Source organism: Dromaius novaehollandiae, chromosome 2 (genome assembly GCF_036370855.1).
Source record: "Dromaius novaehollandiae isolate bDroNov1 chromosome 2, bDroNov1.hap1, whole genome shotgun sequence".
Taxonomy (NCBI): Eukaryota; Metazoa; Chordata; class Aves; order Casuariiformes; family Dromaiidae; genus Dromaius; species Dromaius novaehollandiae.
This window is the reverse complement of record NC_088099.1, coordinates 134,326,855-134,350,803: the sequence shown is the minus strand read 5'-3', so window position 1 is coordinate 134,350,803 and position 23,949 is coordinate 134,326,855. Positions and strand designations below refer to the sequence as shown.

Sequence of the window (23,949 nt, the reverse complement as noted above, 5' to 3'; positions counted from 1 at the left end):
TTTACCAGAGCTCCAAGAAGCTTAGCTTTTTGCTGAATTGTATGTATGGGACATTGAAAGGCCAGCCTGCTGATTTGAGGTATCTTAAGTTTTGGTGGTATGAATACTCTATCAGCCTTAGTTTACATGCTTTGAATCCATGTTGTATTGGAGTCATCCTCTAGCGGGCAGGGCAGTTTGTTCAAGTGTCCTATGTTGGGGATGTCCGTAACAGTAAAATATTTTTATAATGAGTGTATTCGGTTGTATGTTAGAATCATTAGATGTAGAAGTTTTTTCTTTTAGGAAGTCTGAAGTAAATGTTCCTTCAGGCAAGTTGTGCAGCTTTTCTGTGAGGAAGATCCTAATATTGTTGAGAGTAGTTTCATAGCCTTAATATGAAAAGATGTGTGTTTGTTTTAACCCTTTTATGCCCTCTGTAGTTTCATTTATATTGTACTTTGTCTAATTTCTGTTCCCGGTTGTAGATTTAGCTAGGGGCATAAACTTGGATAGGTTTGAACACAGAGCAGTTTGCTTTTCTTTTTAACGTGCATTGGTATCACCAATATGTGGTGAATCAGCGGCACAGCAAGTGCCGTGGTAAGAACGAAGGTCTGGGCAATAGATCTTGAAATCTCCTGGATATCTCCTATTCTGAATGTGAGGCTCTAATCAAGGTATGTTGTTAGAGATAGCGAGAAAGCATCTGAGTGCTTTTATTCCTTGTGAGATGCTGTTCGGTTTTGAAGGGGGAGGACAGGAACCTGAAACTTCTCTACGTCAGCATCTTGGTGCTGAGCACAAGCTTCTGGTAGCCATTTCTGCTTTTGTTGTAGAGGTCACCAAATAAAAGCAAGTTTAGGCATATACGTTTTTAAAGACACAGCTCTTCAGGGGTGGCTTTTTGTAGCTGTCTGCTACCAGACAGGATACCAGACAGGAAAATAGGAGTAGTGCCATTAAGCCCTTTGCCTCATATTTGTTCAGGCTGTAGTGCAGCAATGAGAAGTGCTTTTGCATTGTGTAGAAGGTGAGTTCTTCCTTCAAGATGACTTCTTTTTTTCTTTTTTTTTTTTTTTTACCTTTGTTTGTGTGCATGTGCGTGTGGATTTAATTAAAGAACATGTGTTCACACAGTTGTGCTATTTAAATTAATGTGGGGTGACTCAGTGTGTATTCACTGCTGTCATCCCACAGTGAGTACGATCAGAACATTTTATTGTCTGAAGACAATGCTAATAATGGTAGCATTAAAATGGCATTATAATTTTACAAGACAATATTCTGTTCCCAGAACTGTGAAGTGACTAAGATTTGCCATTGTCAGAAGTGGGAATAGCCGCTGCCCTGCAGCACAGGCGGCAGAGCGAGGAGCGTCCTTCAGTTCAGCTGCTTCTCTTTGTTCCTGGCTGCCGGAAGTGAACTAGTTTTTGCAAGAGGGACGCTGCAGCGCTCAGCTGTGCCAAGAGCCATTGCGATAGCTCAGCCCGGGCCTGGGGCAATCCCACCATACGCTGCTTCCGTCTGACAGGTGAGCCGTGCATCAGCACCGCGTGCCTGCGGCCCCAGCCTGCAGCAGGGCCAGCTCGCAGAGTGCCCGCTGCTCTCGGCTCCCCCTTACAATTGCAGGTTCCTAAAGGAGGACTCAGCAGTTAGGTTTAGCAGTTTGCAGTTCATCCATTGCGAATGCTATACTGCCCCTGTGATTTATAAAGCAGTGGCTTATAATTGAAGCATTTTACACAGGTGGTGCTTTGTTTTTACCATTAAAATTTGTGGGTGGGGGGAACTATAGAATGAAAGTAATATGGCTAGGAAGTCTAATAGAGGGTAGATATGTTGCTTTCGTAACTGAGATAAAATTATAAATGCAAATACGTTATCAGTAGAAAATTAATAAATATCATGTCCACATTATTAATTCTTAGCATCACTCTTAAGTAGATTATTGTGTATACATAAATAATAACTTCCTTATCAAAAGGATACTTGGTGATAATGCTTGGCACCTGAAAACAAAGGTGCGGTGATATGAGCCAATTATAATTATTCTTTCATAGTGATCAAGGTAAAACAGTTCCTTGGGCATCAAGTATTTCTTATTGTTGGATTCAGGAACAGCCTAAAGTGCTGTTCTAATAATCCCATTGGATAATTACAGCACAGGTAGCTTGATGAGAAAATAAACTGAGGAAGAAAAGATATTGTTGGCAGTACAGAGACACCGTTGGGAAGTCTCACTGACCTTAAAACATGCTTATAATACCATTACTTGCATAGAGTGGGGAGAACATCCACTACATAAAGCTATTTAGACATTCATTAACAAGTACATTGATGTCACAAATGCAAAATTTGCTTCATTCTCCTGTTTTCCATAATATATAAATAAAAAGATCGCAGTGGTAGTTAGAAGAGGAGATAACTGAATGCAAACCCTGAGATCTTGCATTGAATGCCTTTCCAATGCACTGAGCAAGTAGTAGTTCTTTAATGACTCTTTTCTGATAATTGTTTGCCAGTAGCCACATGACCAAGATCCAAAGGGTGGCACTTTGATTTCAGTGGCTTTATTGTGAAATCCTGCTCATCTCAATAAGATGGATATTTTTTAACGTATAGTGTGCATTTGACTGGGATACTGAAGAGAAAGAACTGCTTTAAGGAAAATGGAATGGGAGGAGCAGAGCTGCATGTTTCAGAGTCTTTATAGTCCTCACATCTTTACTTTGCAGCATGTAGTTTATTCGGTTAGCCATTTTCTGCGTGGGTTTGCTTAGCTGCTTTAGTTTGTTTATCATCTGTCAGTTTCCAATAATGCTATGTTTTATTTCCACTAAATAGAAAAGATGAGATACCTGGTAATACCTGTCGCTCAAAGTTTGCTGGAAGTGCTGCCTCAGAGTTGGATCGCTGCAGGTATTTGTGTGTTCCTAGAGGCACTGTGGGCAGAAGCGTTAGGGGAGAGCAGAACAAACCTTACGTAGCCTCACTAAGGAATATCCACGTGCTTTCTGTTTTTTTGTTTTTTTTTTTTTTTCCTTCTTATCCTCAAACTGGTTGTTCAGCATGTGTGACACATAGCACAGGATTGTGCACAGGATCCTCCGTAATGTCACTGCCTAGTCTGTGCTTTGTGCCATGAGAAAATCTCCCTTGACTAGATGGCTGCTACATAACAGGATTTGTTGTACCTATCACTCAGTTTTGTCCCAGCGTGCGTATCAGTATCACCGCTTAGTATATTTGGGGCTTTTGCAGCATTTTGAATACTACAGGAGCCAGCACGGCTTGTGCAGAATGGTGCAGCTCGTTAGCCTCCTATTTAGCCTCTACCGAAAGTTAAACGCCAATTGGCAGCAGCTTCCTGTCCTTCTCAGCTGATTCCTAAATGCTGCCGGCATGGAGATCCCACACGGCACTGCCTATTAACCGGCTGCCTTGCTGAATAAGTTATAGACGCCCACTACGAACAAAGGAAAGCTCATGCATTTTTTCTAGGTAGGCAGCCCCTTTTGCCTCAGATTCTGTTGGTTTCCATCCTATTTTGTATGCTGTGGACAACTAAATCATTGAGAGAAACAAAAGGCAGAAGTATGGAGGGTACAGAGTACAGCGCGTACTGAGATGATTTCCTCAATTTTTCAAGAACGGAAAGAAAAGGAGTGATAGCATGAAATGGATATCTGTGGTGATAAGTTTTAACATGCACAGTCTAATATGTATTATTGTGTTTCCCACATTTTGGAAGATTTGCTTTTGTGGCAAAGGTATTGTTAGTCCACGAAACCCAGGCAGCAAGAGGAGAATTGGAGAATTATGTCAGCTGGAAGGGGCCACCCCAGGGGACCTAGTCCATCCTGCGGCTCAAAGCAGGCCCAGTTGGATCAGACTGCTCAGGGCTCTTTGGAGGCAAGGTCTGAGTATCCCCAAGCCTCCCTGGGCTCCTGTTCCAGTGTTTGACCTCCCTTGGGGTATAAAGATTTTTTCCTTTATATATGAGTCAGAATTTCCCATGTCCCAAGTAGCAGCTGTTGCCTCCCCTCCTGTTCCTCCTGGTGCACCTTTGAGACAAGCCTGTGCCCCTTCCTGTTAGGTAGCGGTAGGCAGCAATTAGCTCCCCCTTTAGCCCTTTCTTTTTCAGCTGAACAAACCTAGTTCTCTCAGCATCTCCTCATATGTTGTGTGCTCCAGCCCCCAAACTTGCTCCGGTGTGTCAATGCCTGTCCTGCACTGGGCACCTGGTGTGGTTCCCAGCAACATGTCCAACAGACCCTGCTCCCTCCTTCCTGAGTTGCATCCAAGAAATATTCCCGTGGTGGTTTGCATTTTCACCCTCAACTGTTCTTCAGCCCTCATTTTTCTCTACCCCTTTCTGCCACATCTCCAGAAAAGGTGAGATTTTCACAGGAACAATATGAGAAGGCCCAGAAACCCATTTCAGACAATTGTGCACACTAGGCTTTGACACCAAATACTATATATAAACTAGAGAAAAGAAAAAAGCAGTCATTATCTCCTAGTGTTTTTTTCTTTGTCTCTTTACATCCATCCTTAAATCTGTCATTATTCAGTAAGTCTTGATCCCGACTCTTTTTCCTTGAAGAACTTAAAACATATTGGATAGTATGAAATTAAAAATTCTGACAGTCAAATGCAAACATTCAACAAAGACAGGTGGATGCTGCTAAAGAGTCAAGATTCAAATGTAAATTATATTCTGCTGATGATTGAAGTGGAAAAATGGTGCTTAAACACTGTATCTACTGCTGCTTCCATGTTTTTTCAGATTAAATTGCCTCTGGTATTTCAAGAGCCTTTATACAGATACTGTATACTCTTGCAGGGAATCTAAACACAGTTTAGCAGGGCAAAGCACAGTTGGAGACTGGCTCAGTGCCTAGAATCTGCTTTTAACCTCTGCAAAGGCCCTTCTCTTTCTCAGCAGTCCTGAACATAGTGTAGATGGGGAAATATCCAAAATTTTCTGTGGGAGGAAAGAAGAAACAATTTCAAGATAGAATTTCTGAATCTTAGTGAATCACATGTTATGAGTACTGGCCTAAAAGAAGATACCTGTTTGCAGAGATCTTAAGAAATATGATCAGGCATATTGTAGATACCCACATTAGCCATTTGAGAGCTAAGACACCAGATAAATTTGAGTTTCATTTTTTTAAGATATCTTCCAGCTGAAAATCCCTGCAGTTATTTTACATATATATTCTAACAGAGTTACTGTTTTCAGAATGCATGATGTGGAGCAGTAAGTTTCAACTTTTTTTGAAGTGCAGACCATTAGAAGTTGTCTAATGTATGTGTGTTCTTATAGAGAGAATTTAAGACTTCGGATGATATATTTGCTTTTCTTAGATATTTTTTGATAATTCCTCTGGTACAGTACACAGACTCATCAAGGAACCATTTACCACAGGTTAAAAACAAACAGATTGATAACGTGATTGAATGTTTTTATTTCTTATTGACTGAAGAATCTAGATCTGCCTGTCCCTCTCTGACATACAGTAATACCAACACAGTACTGATCCGTCGTTCAAGAATTGTTGCTCGCAGTTGTTGCTCCTTTTGGAACTCGATATGCTAGGCACCCCTTTGCAAAATGAATGAATAAAATATTAGAAAGGCAGAGTTTGTGGCCCAGGTAGGAATTATGTGCGTGATCTGTTCTCCGTGGTTGCACTGAAGAAACCAATTGAAGTCGAACAGGGGTTATCTTTACCTGTGACAAACCTTATTTTAATTTTTGGTTTGGTTTCTTTTAAGGAGAGGGGCATTTATGAGTGTGTGCGCTCTTTTGATTTTGGACTAAACATAAAACAGCTAGACATCAGAAAACTTGAAACGCGCACTGAAATTTAGTTAGGTAGCTGCATAAAAAATCAAAGGGTTTTGTAGAGAGGAAGGAAGAAGCTCCTGGTACTAGCACACATGTGTAGCTGAATCCTATTTCGATTTCCATCTCTTCACTGAGAAGTGTTATATAGTAGATATGTATGTTCTGCTGCCAAGGGTGATGGACCAAGGATTAGGAGGAATGAACTGTATTCCTTACCCCTTTATAAAAAATATTCTGATATCTATTTTATGTAGTAGTAATTGTTGGGCAAGGTAGTATACTTCAGATGCTGCACTAGTGTAGCAGCTACTTGTTTCAAAAATTGTTTTTCTTTTGTACTAGTTTAAGCAAAACAGTACAGCTAGATATGCTGGATCAAGTGTTCAGTGTTAACTCGCAGGATGAGAGGCTACCTGATATTTTGTGTTAATCATAATTATTACAATTTTTTACTATGCAAGTGAAGTAATAGGGGATTCCTTCCTGGAAACACCAGGTATACTTTTTGAGTGAGATGAGGAAGTGGCACATGCAGATGTAAACATGTCATATAAGCTATCAAACCTATTTGGTTTTTAAGTCACCTTCTACTGGCAGTACCAAAGTGAGCAAAGTTTAGCCATGATTCATGCACGTGAAGGTCCCTGATGACTTGATGTTCACTCGTAAGACTTTTCCATTTAGCTTTTGTGGCTTTAAGTGCCTTGGATCTCTTTATTTTCCCATTTACAGCAATTTTTGCAAAGAAACAGTGAGAGGAATATTTTGACATCGATGGTTGGGAAGTGTTTAACACACAATTTCCAATTTTTGTTTTCAATTGGGGGAAACTTATGTGGCAAATAAGCTGTTACATGTCATGCAGCTTGTGCAGAGTGCTTTCTAACCACCTGCTGTTATTAAATGCGCTCCATGTTGCTCGCTGAAGAATGGACTGCAGCTTTGAGTTCCCACTCTATTCACTTACGCGGAGGCCAGCTTGCGACTTGGGCCAGCTTGCGACTCAGGCACACAGTGCTCCTTTGTGCGTGTGTGTGTGCCCGTGTTTGTACTTGGTGTCCTGATCAAGATTTGTTGTCATACAGCGAATTCACATAAAGTTGCCTGTGTTGATTTCACTTTTCCTGTTGCAATATTTCTATAGTCATGCTGTTTAGGGTTGAGACTTCATTGAACCTGGAAGAAAGCAAAAAGAATGGCTAGGGAAAGTTTCTTTACATATATATATATTTCACATTTCAGAAAGAAGACAGACTGCAAGCACTGCAGTGCTTTTGGTTGGCATGATGTTGCCTAAGAAAATACTCAAAACGCGTCATGTAATACTTTCATTCTGTTTTTCTTTCACCTCAGTTTTCTTCTACAATGGGAAATATTCCTTTTACTTATTTTAATTATTCTTTGAGATTCAGATCTCTCAGTCTAAGCTAAGCTAAATTCTGGAAATTCTTGGGTTGAGAATATCCAAGGAAAAGCTAAGTTCAGCAAGAAATGAAAAAAACATGCTAAAGAAAATGAATACATGTAGTGCATGAAAAGCACAAATATTTTAGTATATGGTGACACAGAATCAAATGAACAGTATTACAGTGTCATTAACAAGAACTATTTTCTTTCCTGAGGGAGAGAGAATTTACTGTTGCGCTGGTATACGTGACAGTGTTCAGTTGAAGGAATCGGTAATGGAGAGAAGAATTACCTTTCCAAAATAGCCTGATCAACTTTCCCTCATTACGGGAAGGAAACAGCACAAATTTTGGGCTCATCAGCCTGTCATTGGCCTGTGTCTCTGATTTTGGATGAAGCAATATTCAGCTTTGTCTATTGGCTAGTGCATGTCTGTGATCTCTTTTTGACTTTGGCAGCCAGTTTTTCACCTCTGGCTTCGTGGGAGGTGTAGGAGGCACTGTCTTCTCACCCCTCGCTCACCAACCAAGCTTCTTAATTTCCAGCAAGTCAAAATGGAAAGAATTGGGGCACATCGCCTGAATCCTCACCATGGTGTTTCATGTGCTTGCTTACGCCAACTGCTGGGCTTGCCATACTGCTCAGCAGTGAGTTGCTGAATCTTTGGCAATGGCTTTGAGAAGGGGTTGTGAATGGCGTCCCTTTGCTTGTGGTATCCACGGCCAGATGTCTCTCATTCTTCAGATGTGTTTAAAATAAGGAATCCGGACGTTAGGCTTGCCTCTTTCTTCCTTTTAAAATCCTTGCCGGGATCTTGTTTGCATGTCAGACATGTTGGCCGTTTCTTCCTTTGAGTTTTCGAAATTTGAAACATGCAATATCAGTGACATCAGTACTCGGTGATCTGAGCCCTTCGGTGGTTTTCCTTTCAGCATAGTACTTTTCCAGTGTAAGGATGCTTAACTGAAAAGCAGCCAACTAAAGAAACCATTGGTGGGAGAAAATGGTGTTTTCTGGCCCCACTAATTGAAAGTGTACATCTTTGATCTCAAAAGGAAAAGGTACCCTAAGAGATATGGCTGACCCGCCAAAAGAAATAGGGATGCTTGCCAGAAAGAGATGGAAATCTTTTCTTTTTTCTGTTACTTTTGCATTTCAGTGAAACTTGGCCCTAAAGATCACAGCCCCATTTTACAAAGGTTTATATGTTATTTAATTAGTTTTCTGAATGTAGCATATTACTAAAACTTCCTGGCATTGGAAGTAGAATTTTGATTCTGCTAGCACCTGGCCTGTGTATGGATTTCTTTAAGTCCATCATTCTTGAAAGGGAATATCACTTCTTCCTCAACAGTCTGCATATGCTTTTGCTTGTAATACTAAAAATGTTTAGAATTTATTTAGCTATGAATTTAATTTTAAGATCTTAAGATCTCCTGATAGTGATTATTAATATGTTTCGCTTGATCTTGATTTTACCAGCAGATGAGAGAGACTGTTAAAATTAGTATAATGAGCAATTGCAGTATGCCAGCTGCCTGGCCCATTATTCAGTGTTTTTGTAGGCATTGCAAAAGGTTTTTTTTCTTTAAGAGAAACTTGAATGAGTCTGTGGTGTTTTATAGAGAACAAAGGTGTAGAAAATGTGAGTTGAGAGGGCCGATGTCATAGTTCAAACTCTTATGAATGACTGATCAGAAAAATGTTGAAGAAATTAATGTTTTTTACAGTCTGACTGTAGTCCACGGTTTCTTATTTTGGTTTCATTGCTCTCTGCCTAGGTTTAACGTAATTTCTGCCTTTACATCAGATGTTAAAACTTCCAACTAAAGCTAAGGAGGTAAATTGATTTGTGTACATGGCTCAGCTTCATGAATTTTTGTGACATTAGAAGTCTGACATCAGCTTTCCTTATGCTGTTTAGATCTGACCTGTCTTAATTTTTTTTTTTTTAGAAGAGAATTGGAAAGATAAGGACAGTTGCTTTAATGATTCATGTTGAGGCCAAAGTTAAAATATATCCCATGTGCCCATTGCTAAGTAAGGTCAAGTGATCCATCACTTTTTTGTGCAGATGCCAACTACCGTGTCTTTGGCACTATATCTTGTTTTACCCATTTTTAAGAGAAGTACTGTATGACCACTTTCTGTTTGTGAAAGAAAATATTATGGAGACCAGCAAAAGTCATTCCTGTAGAGGTAATACAGATCTGCTATCACTGACTTTGTTAAATTACTTAAAGAGAAAAATTTAAGAAATGATTGAAATGAGAAATAAATGGAGTCATAACTCTGCACAGCTGACAGTACACACTATGCAATCAGTGTTTTCAGTGTGTGGTGATATACCTAGCTGTATTTTTATCTGAATCATACACATGCAAGAAAAATGAAATCAAGGACCTCCAAGTCCAGGAAGAAGTCCAAGAAAGAATTAAAAAGAACCTAAAATTCAACTATATTATTTGTCAGCAGTAATAAGTTCTGTGACCTTCTTGAAAAGTGGTCATTTGGTCGTCATTTGGTCATGAATGAAATACGTGAACACTTTCAAGCTAAGGCTGGCTGCCTATTTTACTACAAATTCCCTGGAAGGTGTGGAATAATGCACCTTGTTTCTCTATTACCTGCCTTCCTTCCTTCTCGTGGAGAAGACAGGCATACATTAAGGGCTTTCTGGGTTGCTCTGAATTGGCCCTGGGCGATACAGATGGATAGGCAGGGGAGCCAAAGCCTTGTGACAGTGGTCTGGCATGGTGCATGCAGAAAGGATGAGGTTTTCTAAAGCCATTAGAATTATATCCATGTGAGTAATTAGAACTTGAGAAATATTTATATGACGCTTCTTTTACTCAAAAAAAAAGTGTAATTGGGAAAGGAGGATTTTATACCTTTATTTGTGCTGACAAGTGTTCTGAGCACTCCCGATTCACATTTCCTACAGAGATTTGGGCTGTATTCTGCATTCTCTCTCTTGTTTTTGATGCAACTACACTTTTTTCATAGGTTTAAAATATTTACAGTAGCGTACCTGGTCCCTCTCTACTATGTTAAAGGTGTTGGACTGATTAAGAAGTTTGCCTGAAATGTAACACTGAAGGGCAGTATGTTGGACTGATAAAATGCTGGAGGAGATTTGTTACCAAAACAATTCATCCACTTGAAATAGTGAAATGAAAGTATGGTTCTGCCTTGGGCACATAGATTTGTTTCAGATTCAGTTGTCGACTAAGGTGATGTTTGTTTCTACCCTTACAAAATCCGATTGTGCCTGCCCATGGATTTCCCAGGCTCTTTTTTCCTGTCCAGCTCCACCAGGCACAGCCTGCAGGCACAGTGAGCACGCTACTGGGGAGACTGGGGCTCTCAAAGATGCTGTGCGTGGCAGTGCATTGCCGTTAGTCCTGCCTATGACACACATAGGCTGGAGAACGTTGCGCTGTTGTGTTGGTTGGTGAACTTGTATAATGCTTAGGTTTGTTTTTAGAAATGTGTTTCCTGACTGGGAATAGCACAGAGAGCCTTCCTTGCAACACAGTGCAATTGCTTACATGGAGGCAGGTTGAATATTTATAATGAAGCTAGTGTGTGTGCATAAGTTATTAGAAATATGTTTTGTATAAAACTTAGTTCAATTTTGTGCTTTCTATCTGTATTTCTTGAGATGATCTGACTCTATATGCACTCATCAGCCTTGTCCATTAACAGTCTGTCATTGTACATTCCTTTTACAGCTGGTAAATGGAGTTGTTGGTCTTTCGTTTCATATCATGAATGGCTGAAACCAGTGATACGCTTAAAAGCTCCACAAAACATTAATTGTTTGGGTTTTGCTTGTATATCTATCTTATTCATAGGCTATCCTAGGTCCAAATCTAAGTTTAATGAAGCTCGTGTGTTGTGTTCCTTCCTAGTAATTTCAGTTTAATGCATGTCCTCTCAAAAAACCCTTGAGAGTTGGAGGAGTATGTTTATCGTGGAACCAGAAAATTATGACAAGAACTACACCAGTATAAATACTTGCACTTTTTATTACCATGGCCTCACTATAGCACTTAGATGCAATACGCTGCACATTTTTGAAATGGTATATACTGCTGTTCACTAAATAAGGACGGCATCTACTGTATAGCTCACACTGACAGTCACATCACAAATGTGTTAATCCCTGTTGCTATTTGAAATAATGATATGTGTGTATTTTGAGGAAATGGTAAAAAGGTTTCTAGTCTCGCCAAAATTTTGAAAGGCTTTATTTTTGGGTATAGCTACTATTCTATGAATAGTTTTCAAGTCTGTTTGAATTACTAGTATTAGAATAAACCATATAGATAGATATAAATAGATACATATGTATGTGTGTGTTTGTGTATGAATTTATTTATATCAATAAAAAATAAAAGTGTAAATATCTTGATATGGTGGGAAGGAGGCTTTTTGGTTCTTGGCCTTGCACTATGTCTGTTTAGGAGCTCTCCTAAAAAATTTTGCATTGGTGAATCTTTCTGTGGCAGCTTGACTTTTCTGTTCTTCTGCTGGGTGGTCACAAGCTTCATAGCAGGGTTAGAGAATGGATTTTTCGTCCTTTCCTTACCATATCAGTGCAGTCCTGCATGTAAAAATAAGTCCACCTTTGTCAGCAGATGCTGGACTTTCTAGTGACATGTCTGGTGTGTTTTCTCTGCCAGCTTTGCTCCAGTTGCAGGTCAGAGTGCTAAGCTTGGGGGCAAAAATTTCTTAAGCCACAGCAAGAGGAGGTGGCAGACCTCATTCACCAGCACCCTTAGGACTGCATGTGTTTTCTGCTCTGCCTGTTGGTGCTCTCAGGCTGGCCCTTGCATTGCTGATGGCCCAGACTAGCAAGTAACTGTGAACCCGACTAAACTCCCACCTTTGGCTGCACAGTGGAAGGCCTGCCTGTTGATGGGCTGCTGACGTGTAACTGGTGCGGAGTTCGTGGTGAGGAGAGGTGGATGGAGAAACAGCAGTAGACATACTTCATCCTAGCAACTATGAAAAATTGGAGTAGAAAGGAAAAACAGATGGTGAAAGGAGACAGGATCATTTTTCTTTAACAGTTCTTGTGGGTCTACAGATATATTTGCTGTGTCTTAGAAGGAGACTGAAACAGAGCGTAAACCTCAAGGTGAAGCCAGGATAGACCATAGTAGAATTCTCAGATCATTCAAATCAGTGGAGTAGGACTGGCCTCTCAGCTGGATGTTGTCTCACCTTTTTTTTATTTATATTGCAGTCTTTGGCTAACAGATACTATCCTCTGACTGTTAAATGCCTGATGGACTATTCTTTTTATGGGGTGGTTAGAGATATTTGACTGTATAGCTACAAACAGAGAGGATGACGTAATTCATTGGAAAGGAGAAGGATGGAGCTGAGAGGGATTTAGCAGGGGGGGAGAAAAAAAGAATAAGAACATAGTGATCAAACATAAAAGTAGATCATGAGATGAGACAGATACAGACTACACTGGCAGAGATACACATCAGTCATAGTAGGGAAAAACAAAGAAAATTTTCTTTTAAACAAGCCCCAGCCTATCCACTCTTATTTTAAAATATTTTACAATTAAATACAGTTTGCAGTGTTGTATTCCTTCACGTAAATTTGGGAGTGGAATTGCTGAAGGGAGGAACATAGCTTTCAGATCTAATCTTGAAGGAAAGACAAGGAGGGAGGAATGATGAGGAAGAGAGGGTCGGCAGGGGCCTGGGGAGGGTGTTTGAGGGGCACTGGCCGGGGTACTGGCTGCTAGTGCCTTTTCTTCTCTGTCTAATAAATACTGGGCAAGTTTGCAGGTGTAGCCTTAGAGGGGATTAATGAAGTAGGAAAATCTTGTTTACATGATAAATGGTTGACACGTGAATGAGAATGCAATCTAGCTCGCTCTTCCAAAGCTGTAAAGTTTCTGCTCTGTGGCTGAAAATCAAAAGCAGAAAAAAGTGCATAACAGAAATGAAAATTGAAATATATGCGTAGAACCTTCTATGCTCAGTAGCAAAATGCAACCTGAGAAGAAAGTATCAATGATTATTTTTAACATACAATTAAACGTCTATATAGGAAGGACATCTTGAGTGAATATACTGATTTATTTTTCCTTAACTATTGTGTGTGTATAACTACTTAATTTACAGAAAGGTAAATTAACTTTTAAAAATATTTTCTCTGTTCTTCATCTGGAAGTGGTCAAAAAGAAAAGTAGTTCATAGTGTTTATCTATAATAACAGATTAAAATGCATAATTTTCTGGTGTTCTTCATCAATGACTTAGAAACTTCATTTCAAAGTTTAGCCCTGTTTGCATTGATGCATTCGCCCACTGCGCGACTCCAGCTCAGTCACACACCTCGCATACTGCAGCATATGCGAGCTTATGCTCCAAGGCTTCCCAAATGGCTTTTTAATTAGTTCTGTGACACAGCTCGTAGCTTTTTCAGTGGGCAGCCATGTTGCTTTCACTGTTTTTCTCTTTCAGTTGAAATATTGTTGGTTGCTTTTCTGGCCACCCCGCGTTTCTGTCCTCCCCTGGAGCGGCATGGGCTCTCCTTGGCACTTGGTTTCCACGTCCTCTAACATCACAGAATAGTTCAGCAGCACCAAAATGTATGTGGTTGCCATATTTCTGCTTTTTTACTTTTTTTCATCTTTTCTTTCAAACAGATCCCTTGAAACATTATAATCCGTTATTCAGAGCCTGGACAAGAGTTTAGCACTGCATTTTTACAGGTACCATTTTGAATTAACATATGTTTCTTTATCCTGGGGTTGGTAATAACAAGGGTAATTCTGGAAGGACTTTTCCAATTATTCTGCTGCTGTCTTGGGAGGTATGTTGTGATGATAAATCACTCTTTCTTGACCTTTACTGATTTATTCAATCACAGGCTGATTGGCTGTGAATATTTGTTCATTGTGTTTAAGAAAGATTGAGGTTTTCTTTTGCTGGCCCCAATCACATAGCAATGTATGTGTCAGCATGGCAGAATCCTCTCTTGATATAGTCCAATAGTTCAAGGGTTGGTTTTTTTCTTTATTTCCAGTCTGTACTTTGGTTGCAGTCTTTCAATGCGGTAAGTTGTGAGAACTTCTTATAATGAAGAGTTTCAGCCCAAGCAAGGACTTTTAGCCTTAGGCCTTCAGGGATTTTTCTTATTTATCTTGTTAGTACTTACGGTCTCGAAAACGGAGGAAAGCTTCAACATCTCTGAGTCCATCTACAGCACGCTCTGAAGTTGATTTCAAGGTCTGAGCAGGTGGCAAGCATTAAAGTTTAAAATCTTTTATCCATCATTAAAGCTTCTAAACAAAAGGGGAAAAATTCAATATCAGGAATAATTGAAAGAATGTAGTGTGTCAAGTAGCTTCATTCTCAGTGAGTATAAAGAAAAACAGCTGAAATCCAAGTCAGCAAAAGGAGAAGAGAGCAGTTATATGGGTGTGGCACTTTATACCAATGATCGTACGTTAATAAATGTTGAAGTGGTAATAGAGTGTTTGACTGTCCCTGAATAGTTGAATGGAGTTTGCCTAATTCACTTTACACACTGTATGTCAGTTTTAAATTACAAGACTTTAAATATTTGTGTCAAAGAAAATAGTCAGTAATCAATATCTGATGCACCATGTATCAAATCAGCAACACACTGCACTGTTTGTTAGTTTTAATTTCATACAGTAGAAGGCATTTCTTGTTCATCTGTTTCCAATCACTATATTTGACTCCAGAATGTAAATTTGCATCGTGTGGTGTCTTAAATTAGCAATTATCACTGCTGTTTTATTTCAAGAAAAAAAATGTTAAGTTTGAGAGTACACATGGCTAATTTAAGGGTAAAAATCAATTCCCAGAATGTTGAAATTGTCTCAGAACCAAATATTGTAAGCTGAGGAAATTCAGACCTTAATACTGAATATGTTGTAGTGTAAAATGAAAGACACCAAAACTGTCTAATCTGTGCCAATGATTGACGTCAGTAACATTCAAAACTTCAATCGTAATTAATCTGCTATAATTTTTGTGCTCACAAATTTACCTAAACTTATTTCACACTCGCTTTTCATGCTTTCACCCTTATGATGTCATGCTGTATGGGATTTATTTCTGTCTTCTCAGAAAAATAATTCAACGTTAAGTGTTCCTACAGATGCTCCACAAGATCTGTAATTTGGGGGACGCTTGTTTTACAAATGGAAAAGATCAAATCTTTAATTCGAGATCAAAACAGCATTCAGTCTTGGCTGCGGTGAAACAGCCAGCACGCCTTAATTATTAGCTTTTAAAGTACATCTAGAAATGAGTGGAGATCAGTTGGCTCTAGTGAGTGAGGGGTGTCTCCGTCCCCCGTAGAGGATGAGGCGGTGGGCTGGAGGGGGAGCTGGCCGCCTGAGCTTGCCTTCAGGCAGCCAGTGCTGGCAAGTGAGAAGGCTGTAACCAGGTGTCCTCACTTGTGGCTCAGAGCCTTGTTCGCTGTGTCCTGAGATTTGTCTGGCTAAGGGGCTTGGTCTTAGGACTTTCAAGTTCAGTTTCTCTAGACTGACCTATTTAGAAAGGTTGTTGATACTCATCTCTAAAGAAGGAAGAATTTAATGGGCAGTAGCAGTAGCTTCAAGCTCAGGAGAATTGTATCCAACTTCTGGGTTTGGAACAAGTTTCCTTCATTACGTTGGGCTATCATATTCAATCCTGTGTTTAATTCCCTGTTTGGGGCTTTTGTTGACAGGAGAGGGGACCTATTAACAGGTCTGTATCACAGGTATGAGAGGGGGATGAAAACGTAGGTAGTGATGAGGTCATTTGATACTATAAAGGAGGCTTATACATAGGTAAATAAGCAAGTTATCTATGCCATCAGTCTAAGGCACCTCTGAGGATTGGATCGAGAGTATTCCTAGGTTCAGGACTCTCCGAGGGCAAGCCTATTGTGTTGGCACTGCAGCAAATAGCAGATGAACATGAGATGAAGCAATGTCAAAAGGAACAACCAGATTTATTGTAGAATCTACAGTAAACCTCTATGTTTGCTTGACTGGCAGGTGTTTCTGGTTGACTGGATTTCCTCCCCTTTTTGTTTTTCCTCTTTGATCTGTGCTTCAGGAGGAGCTTAATGGGCAATGTGTTTCCCCACTGCACCCTCACACCAGCTCTGTTCCCCATGGCATGACGTAAGAGTTGAGAGAGAGGTGATGAGAGAGAGGTGATGAGGAGAAGTATTAGAAGAGTCTCTTCATTTTTTAATTCTCATCCCTCTCTGTTCTCGTATGCTTTTTCTGCTTCCAGACCCACTCTTTGGTGTCCTCTTCATTTTCAACACCTTTCCCTCTCTGCTTTTTTCCTTGTGACTGCATTTCTCCAGAACTTCTCCATATCTCACTCTTCTTGTGCCTGTCCCCACACTCCCAATTTCTGTTTTTTAGTGTTCTGTTTTGTTTTGTTTTTTCCCTTCTTGGAGCTGTATACCTCAACCCTCCCTTTTCTGCCTCCCTCTTCACTTGCTTAAATACACTGGTGCCATGGTTGTGACTCAATACAGCTTTTATTTGCTTTAAGATAGTGAGATCCTTACGGGCTTCCCGAAAGTTGTGGGTAGGAAGAATTTCCAGCATAATCATAACTTCATCAGGGTCCTCAGATGTATGGAAAACTGTTTAGTACAAGGAGTCTAGATATTTTGACTTTTTAAATGCAGCTTTTTAAACACACCGTTTTAGTGAACAGTCATTACATTGAATGTCAAACTGGATGTTACAAAAAGGTTTGGATACTCTTTCACAAGGAGCAAACTGCATATCTTTATCAGTTTGTGAAGATCTGTAGTTTTAATGTGTACTCTGTGGGCACACATTTCTAGTATAGCAATCAAGTAGAAAATATACTTGAAACATTCTAATAGCTTGAAAATAGTGAAGGCTCCCAGTGTAGTCTGAGGGGCTGCACACATGAATATATAATTATGCCATGCATGTATAAAATGTTATTTGTCTTAGGTTATACAACCATATCATATTGATTGCCACATCGTATAATAACACTAAAAGCTTAAACTGCATTGGTGTTACGTTCCAGAGCCAGAATTGGTATTTTTAAGCATCTGCTTAAAGAAATCTTAAAAATATACAGACATGTCTTCAAGACATAGTGATATGCACTGCTTTTATTCTTATTCTTAACTTCTTATTCCTTAGACTCGATGCTGGAGAAAAGGGGAATGAGCTGTCATGTGATATGGAAAAATGTTCTCTTATCTATGAAAAACATATCTGTGCCATTCAAAAATAAAAGATACTATTCACTGAGTTGCACTGAAGGTTGCAGTGCCCTGGAACACTGCTGTAAATCATTTGTGTTAAAAACAAATAAAAATCGTTAGACTTCATCTGTTCTTAGGTAGTCAAAACTTTCGTAATGTGTTTACTTAAGAAAACATAAATGTGGAGTATTTCATGTATTTAAAGTTTGGATGGTTAGAAATGGTTAGCCAAGAAAAATTAAAGTATAGAAATTATTTTTGAGTAGCCAGCCCTGATGTTACTGCAATAATATCTCATATTACAGAAAAGAATATTTAGTACATAGAGGTTTGACAAACAGCACCCCACAGCTGATCAGAAGAGTGACATGCAGTTCTTTGCAAAAGTCTTCAATTGTCAAAATTAGGCCCACTTTGTACTCTGGGTGAACATTATTATTTTTGGATTGCTGTTGGTTTTAGCATGGCTGGTTTTTAATTGTGCCTACTGAACTACCTATTGAAAGTCTTACTGTAGTTGCTTAATATCAGTAAATTATGTTTATTGGCTATATCTTAGTATTTATATTAAGTTATGTTGATCTATGGAGTTTATCAAAAAGGATTTTCCATATAACAAAGTAACAGTAAGCTGTTAAACTAAGGGAAGTCTATGTGATTTTCTGGCTTCCTGCTTGTAAAAATTGGTAAGCATTATAAGAAATAGGCCATGTACTTGTGCACTATTTCTTTCAAATGTATTTTGCCAAAGGGTAAGAAACTTTGAAAAGGCTATTAAGCTTTGACAATTTTGAAAACAGATATTTTTAAGTTTCTCTTACTAATTAAATCTCTGATTGTGAAAGAAAAGGAAACATTGTCTGATGTATTTTTTCCATCTATAATAGCTCTTTATGTTTTGTGCTTTTCATAGCATAAATTGGGTTTGTTTTTCTTTTCTGGGCTATATTTATTTACTTTGGGTCTTCATGCACTTGAACATTTCTGGAGTTCTGCAGGATTAGTAACTACAAGGGAATGGCTAGCTGCAGATATTTTCATTGCGGGTTTATTGTTATTTCTTAAATAAAATCTGTTTATAGCTATGAGATTGTGTTCCTTTAATATATCCCTCATTGTAAACAGTTTTCTAAAAACTTTCTCAATAAATATACTCAAAATGTGGCAACTTGATTTCAGGGGGTTGGCCTTTTTGACAGAGTCTGGCAATTTTTTTTATTCCACAAAAATGGAACTGCTAGCAATGGCAGCAGCAATCCATTTCTGACCATGAGGTCAGAAATTACTGCACTCTTCTGAGAGACAAGAGACCGGATCAAATCCCTGGTCTGCTGAATTGAGGCATATTTCCCACCTTCTAAGGGAGAACCCAAGTCAGCAGGATACTGGGTGTTCTTAGGTGGGTCTTCCTAAATCTTCTCAGTTGAAACTGTTCTACTTCCTAGAAATTACTTTAAAACACATTGGAGCAGCATCTGTTTCCTAACCAAGTACCCGATGTGGGCTTTTTCATTCTTCCCTTAATTTAAAGGAAGCTTGCAAATATTTTTAAAAAGTGGAATCATTTGAACAGCACTGCTAGTATCTCCAGATACCGCTTAGACTAGTACTTGGATCATTTGCTGTGGAGGACAGCTTCTTGTCTGTGCTCCAAGGCAAGCAGAGAAAAAGCTGTTTCTTGTGATGCCCTCATCATCCCTAGCTACATTTTGGGAGCCTGCGGCATGCTGAGAAGATACCTGCAGGATAAGGCACTGTGAATGAGTTGGATGGGCAAGGAAATCTCTGGTTCCTCTAGAGCTCTCTTGGGAATTAGCCATCAGGCTCGGAGAGTTGAGTGCATGCCCATTAATAGGAATAATAGGGCTGCACCTGTACTGAGTGGCAGGTGTGTGCAATATGTCCAAGGGTCCTGTTCCGCTGGGCATCACTTCTCTCCTACATACTCATTTTCCCTGATCAGGGGTCCTGAAGTCATCGATTTCAAGGACCGTGTTGGTAGACAAACTGTGCATTTAACATACCCTATTAAGTATCTTTCACTTTATCAGTTTAAATCTGTTTTCTTGATTTTTGAGTAATTCCATGTCTACATGTGGAAGAAGACATTCTTCTATTTACTATATTGACTATTAAACTTAATGATCTCTATTTTAGGGCTAACTATTATAAAAATTAAGAACAAATTGGATCTTGTAGTTGAGCTGGTGATGAGAAGGATGCTGTGGTCTTTAGCATTCATACAAGTTTTCAAACATTTAAAGGATTTAGGACTATGTTTAGTTTACCTCAGACTGTTAAACAGTTCAGAGTTGTCAATTTAAAAAGTGCTACAATGAAAATGTGGCTGAGTTAATGATCAGTTCTTTGGCAAGGGACATTTCAGCAGTTACAGAGCTATTTCCCAACTGCCTAAGTACTGATGGTACTTGTGCTTCTGTTGTTCTCTGCTGGGCAGAATATCAGACTTCAGCTGGTGGTCACACTGGTGACTGATGTATGGAGTATGTAAATCCAACTATCGAGATGGCTCATCCATGTAGAAATAGGTAAGCAAGGGGGCTTTGTAGGTGTATCTCTGCATTTTTGCAAATGAAAGATTCTGATTTCCTTCTTCGCTAACTTACAGTTTCTACTGAACCTATTACATATGGAATCCTCAAAGATTTGGGAAAACCTTAAAATATGGCTGACCCTTAAAATGGATTTGTTAGGAATTATCACAGATTTTAGATGTGAACTTAAATGAATAATGTTCCCTACAAAACATTTTTGTTCAGTTTCATAACTGAAAATGTTTTGTTGTTCTGCCTCCCTCTGTTTTCTCCCAGCATGTAAGGATGTCACAAAGCTGGCCAATTAATTATTTTTGTTACACATTGAAAATGCTATCGCTAGAGAAATGAATGGTTTTGGGGGATGCAGAATCCAAGTGTGACTTTAAAGGACAGCTGCCAGAGGCAAGGAGACCCAAGTTGCTGGCTCCTTCTATTGAAGGAAGAGAAGAAAGAAGACTAGTAGTCCAGAGCCCACCACTCCTTTAACCAGAGCAGAGCAAGAGTTACTGCTTCCTGCAAAAACAGGGTGGTGGATTAGGGAAATTCTTTAAAGAGAAAGTGATGAAGGAGCAGAGAACTAAGAACTTGGTCTGCTTTTCTAGGAAAAGAGAGAGAAAAACCTGGCAGAAGGTAGCTGAACGTCTGAGGAACTCTGACATGTTATGGAGCGCTGGGGCTGAGCACTCGTTAATGAAGAGGGGGGTTGTGTTGATTTCTGCAAGTGCAGAGAGGATCCTGGGGAAATTTTATTGGCCCAGAAGGCCACAGGATAAACTAAGGACTACGATATAGTAGGATATCAACTGAAGTGTGATGGGTATGGAGAAAAACAGTATTAAAAGAGTAGAAGTAACATAGACATGGAAACATGAGCACTGGCAGATGTGCAAGTGGTAAGGATGTTTACCACAGCTTTGCAGAGTGTTCAAATACTCATTCTGATAAAATATACACAGAGATAGAAGTAGTCACAAAAAGCTAGAGTTATAAATGTAACAAAAAGTTTCATTGTCGGCCTTAGTTTAGGCCCTTTCCTGACATTTTTTTAAATGACGGAGTGGAACTATTCCACAGAGTACAGTATGTTGTAAGAAACATAGGGGTCCAGAGAAAACAGAATTGATTTACATTACTGCCTTTACAGGCATAGCATGTAATATCTCTCTAAATAATATGAAGGCTTGTAATTTTTTTTGTACTGTCTAGTTGAAAGAAAAGGAAATTTAATTTCTTAGATTTCATGAGTATTTGTGCAGATCTCTAACCCTTTTTAAAGAAATCACAATTTTCATGTTGGAGAGCCATCTATACGATGGTGTTTTCCCAGAAGCAAATATTACTGAGAGTAGATTATGGCTGTTGGGTAGAAAATGTTAACAGTAGAGGATTTCATAACTAAAAAGAAACAGAATACTTTCTGAAGATTTTTCTTTTGAAGAGATGTTTCTGTGCAGCTTCCGAGGAACAGTAAGCATGCATACATTACAGAGGCAAGATGTAATGCTGAGTTGCTTTGCTGCTTTCCAGGCATTTCTATGTATGTGTTTTTTTCAGAAGCTATTTCCATGTATTTAGCATTTATACGTAGGTCATGATCCTGTTTTAAATCTCAGATTTAACTGCACAATGAAATAAAAAGTGTTAAATGGTGCCCAGTGTTTCTGTAATGGAAAGTTTCATCCTGCAAGAAGTTTTTCTTGTGCAGACTTACCAGTTTAATACACTTTGCAGTGATGCTTAGCATGCAGGATTAATAGGCATCCTCGAGGGCAATGTAAGAGCAAAGCCAAGTTAGCATATATCGGATATCAGGCCGTGGTACAACTCATCTTCACAAACCTTTACAAAGGTTAAGCTAGTTGCGTTTAAGTTTTTCATTATGATACATCAGTGGCAGCCTTTGCCAGAGTTGCTACCTTCCCGCTTGATGGGAACTTCCCAGCTACACCCAGTTCTGCCACTCCTCATTTTAGGTCACTGTGTGTCACATATTTGACCTTTTGAAGACCTAAACTTCCACATGGATAAATATTACTCTTCATCTATTGTTCACTGGTTTATTCTATAAGGTCAGCACAGTAGAAAATCAGCACTTTGATTAGTATTTTGAGTCATGGTAGATCCCAAAGATCATTCCATCTCCTCCTGCCTTATCTTGACAGCTAATATTATGTGAGGCCTTGTCTACAGCCATGCACATGTTTATCTCAAATTGGTTTCAAAAATGTAATACTGTTACCATTCTGGATGTGGATTATCTTGTGTCAATTTAAGTCTGGTTTATTTAGGCTTAGCCTGTATTTTTAGACTTAGTAAAATAAGTGTGTCAGATTTAAACATATAATTATCCCCAAAGGGATGGATATGGGTTTTAATCATACACATTAATGTATTTTAGTCCATAGACCTGTAGAAGTCATTCTCCATGAAGTCTTCATTTAGAGGCTTTATTGAGACAATTAACAAAGTGTCTTCATAATGGTGCCTTCAACTCTAAGTGTACCCAGTCATTCCTAGATCCAGATATTTTTCATCTGTGTACTATGTTCTTAAGCCAATTTCACTTTGTGGGGTTTTTTGTTTGTTTGTTTGTTTGTTTGTTTGTTTTGAGTCCTGTTGAGATCACCTGTTGATCATTTGTGCTTGAATTTATGTGATGTTTTTGGTGCATCTTGAGGTTGTGGTAGTTATCATCTGGAAAATAAAATTGACACGGGCCTTTAAATAGCAAGGAGAGCAGAGTAGAGGCTGTCAGCCTTCTTTATATTCATCCACTGTGCTTCATCCTACCTCCTGCACAAATCTTTCATCCACTGTCTCAGAGGAATGAATTAAGAGCATCACCTTCAGCTTAGATTTGCTGGGTGAACCTGTCCCCACTGAAGTTGAGAGCAAAAATTCCACTTACTTCATTTGAGCGAGATTTTCACTGTTGTTTTTTGTTGCTATGCTGTGACTTTAATATTATTGAAATACATAGTACTCTTGTGAGTATACTTTTAGGAAACACTGGTTGAAACTTTGCCAAGGTGCAGGACCTGCAAGGCAAACAGGGAGGGAAATGCATTCGGTACTGTCGGCAGTTTATGTTTAGAATGCGGTTTTAGGTATGAGAGAAAAAATAAACTTGAGTATTGTACAATAATACTGTATTAATAATAGCCCTAGAAATAAATACTTGCTAGTGTGGCCAGTTCATAAAATTTTCTTAAATTTCAAAAACTTGCATATTTAGAATATACAAAGCTGTAATTCCAAAGTTTTGGCATAGTTTATCTCTCTCTACTCTGTTGCCTTTAAATCAAGAAAAGAATATTTTATACAGAATTTATCTGTAGTTTATGTTAGTTATATAACTACTGCTGCTGGAGGCTGTATTGTGTTCCCCTAAGTCATGCAGGTAGTGAGTCTGTTATTTAATGTGAATATCTGAAAACATATTGCCAGCCTAACAGTCATTAGAGTATGATGCCTACGGTGAGTAAGTGCTTTGGATCTCTGCCTCTATCGCAAAGGAATCCTGAGTCAACATGTCTGGCTGAAAATTCAGCTTTAAAAAAACAAAAACTTTCTACCCCCTTTTATATTTTTGTACTTTACTCAGCAGCTCTGTAACAATCACTGGATGTTAAAGAGCTCAGTTAGTATGAACTTTAAGAAAGTTTTTATTAATAGATGCGTAGTATTAAAATGAACTATGTTTGAATGTGTGTGTTTTTAGTTTTGTTTTATTTTAAATAATAGATCTCTTAAGTCTAGTGATTATTGTAAGGAAGAGCAATAACGGAAATCCCCAATGAATCCTGTAAAATGCAGCCCAGTCCATGGTAGAATTACACCTATGGAATAGGCATTTGGATGTAAAGGAAATTATCAG

The 23,949-nt window shown here is 38.9% G+C and overlaps 1 protein-coding gene across 8 annotated transcripts in view; it reads left to right on the top strand.

Annotated features, from left to right (window-relative positions):
* The window catches only part of FAM110B (family with sequence similarity 110 member B), a 116,811-nt gene that overhangs the window by 85,845 nt on the left and 7,017 nt on the right, over positions 1-23,949 (top strand). For 4 of the 8 annotated variants that reach the window (XM_064507513.1, XM_064507511.1, XM_026102386.2 and 1 more), the window contains one exon: positions 13,928-13,993. The exons of 3 other annotated variants lie outside the window; for them this stretch is intronic. The gene's annotated coding sequence lies outside the window, so the exon portion shown is untranslated. Of the gene's footprint in view, positions 1-1,276; positions 1,514-2,826; positions 2,902-13,927; positions 13,994-23,949 lie in introns of all 8 variants that reach the window. One more of the 8 variants, XM_064507512.1, reaches the window with a different exon arrangement.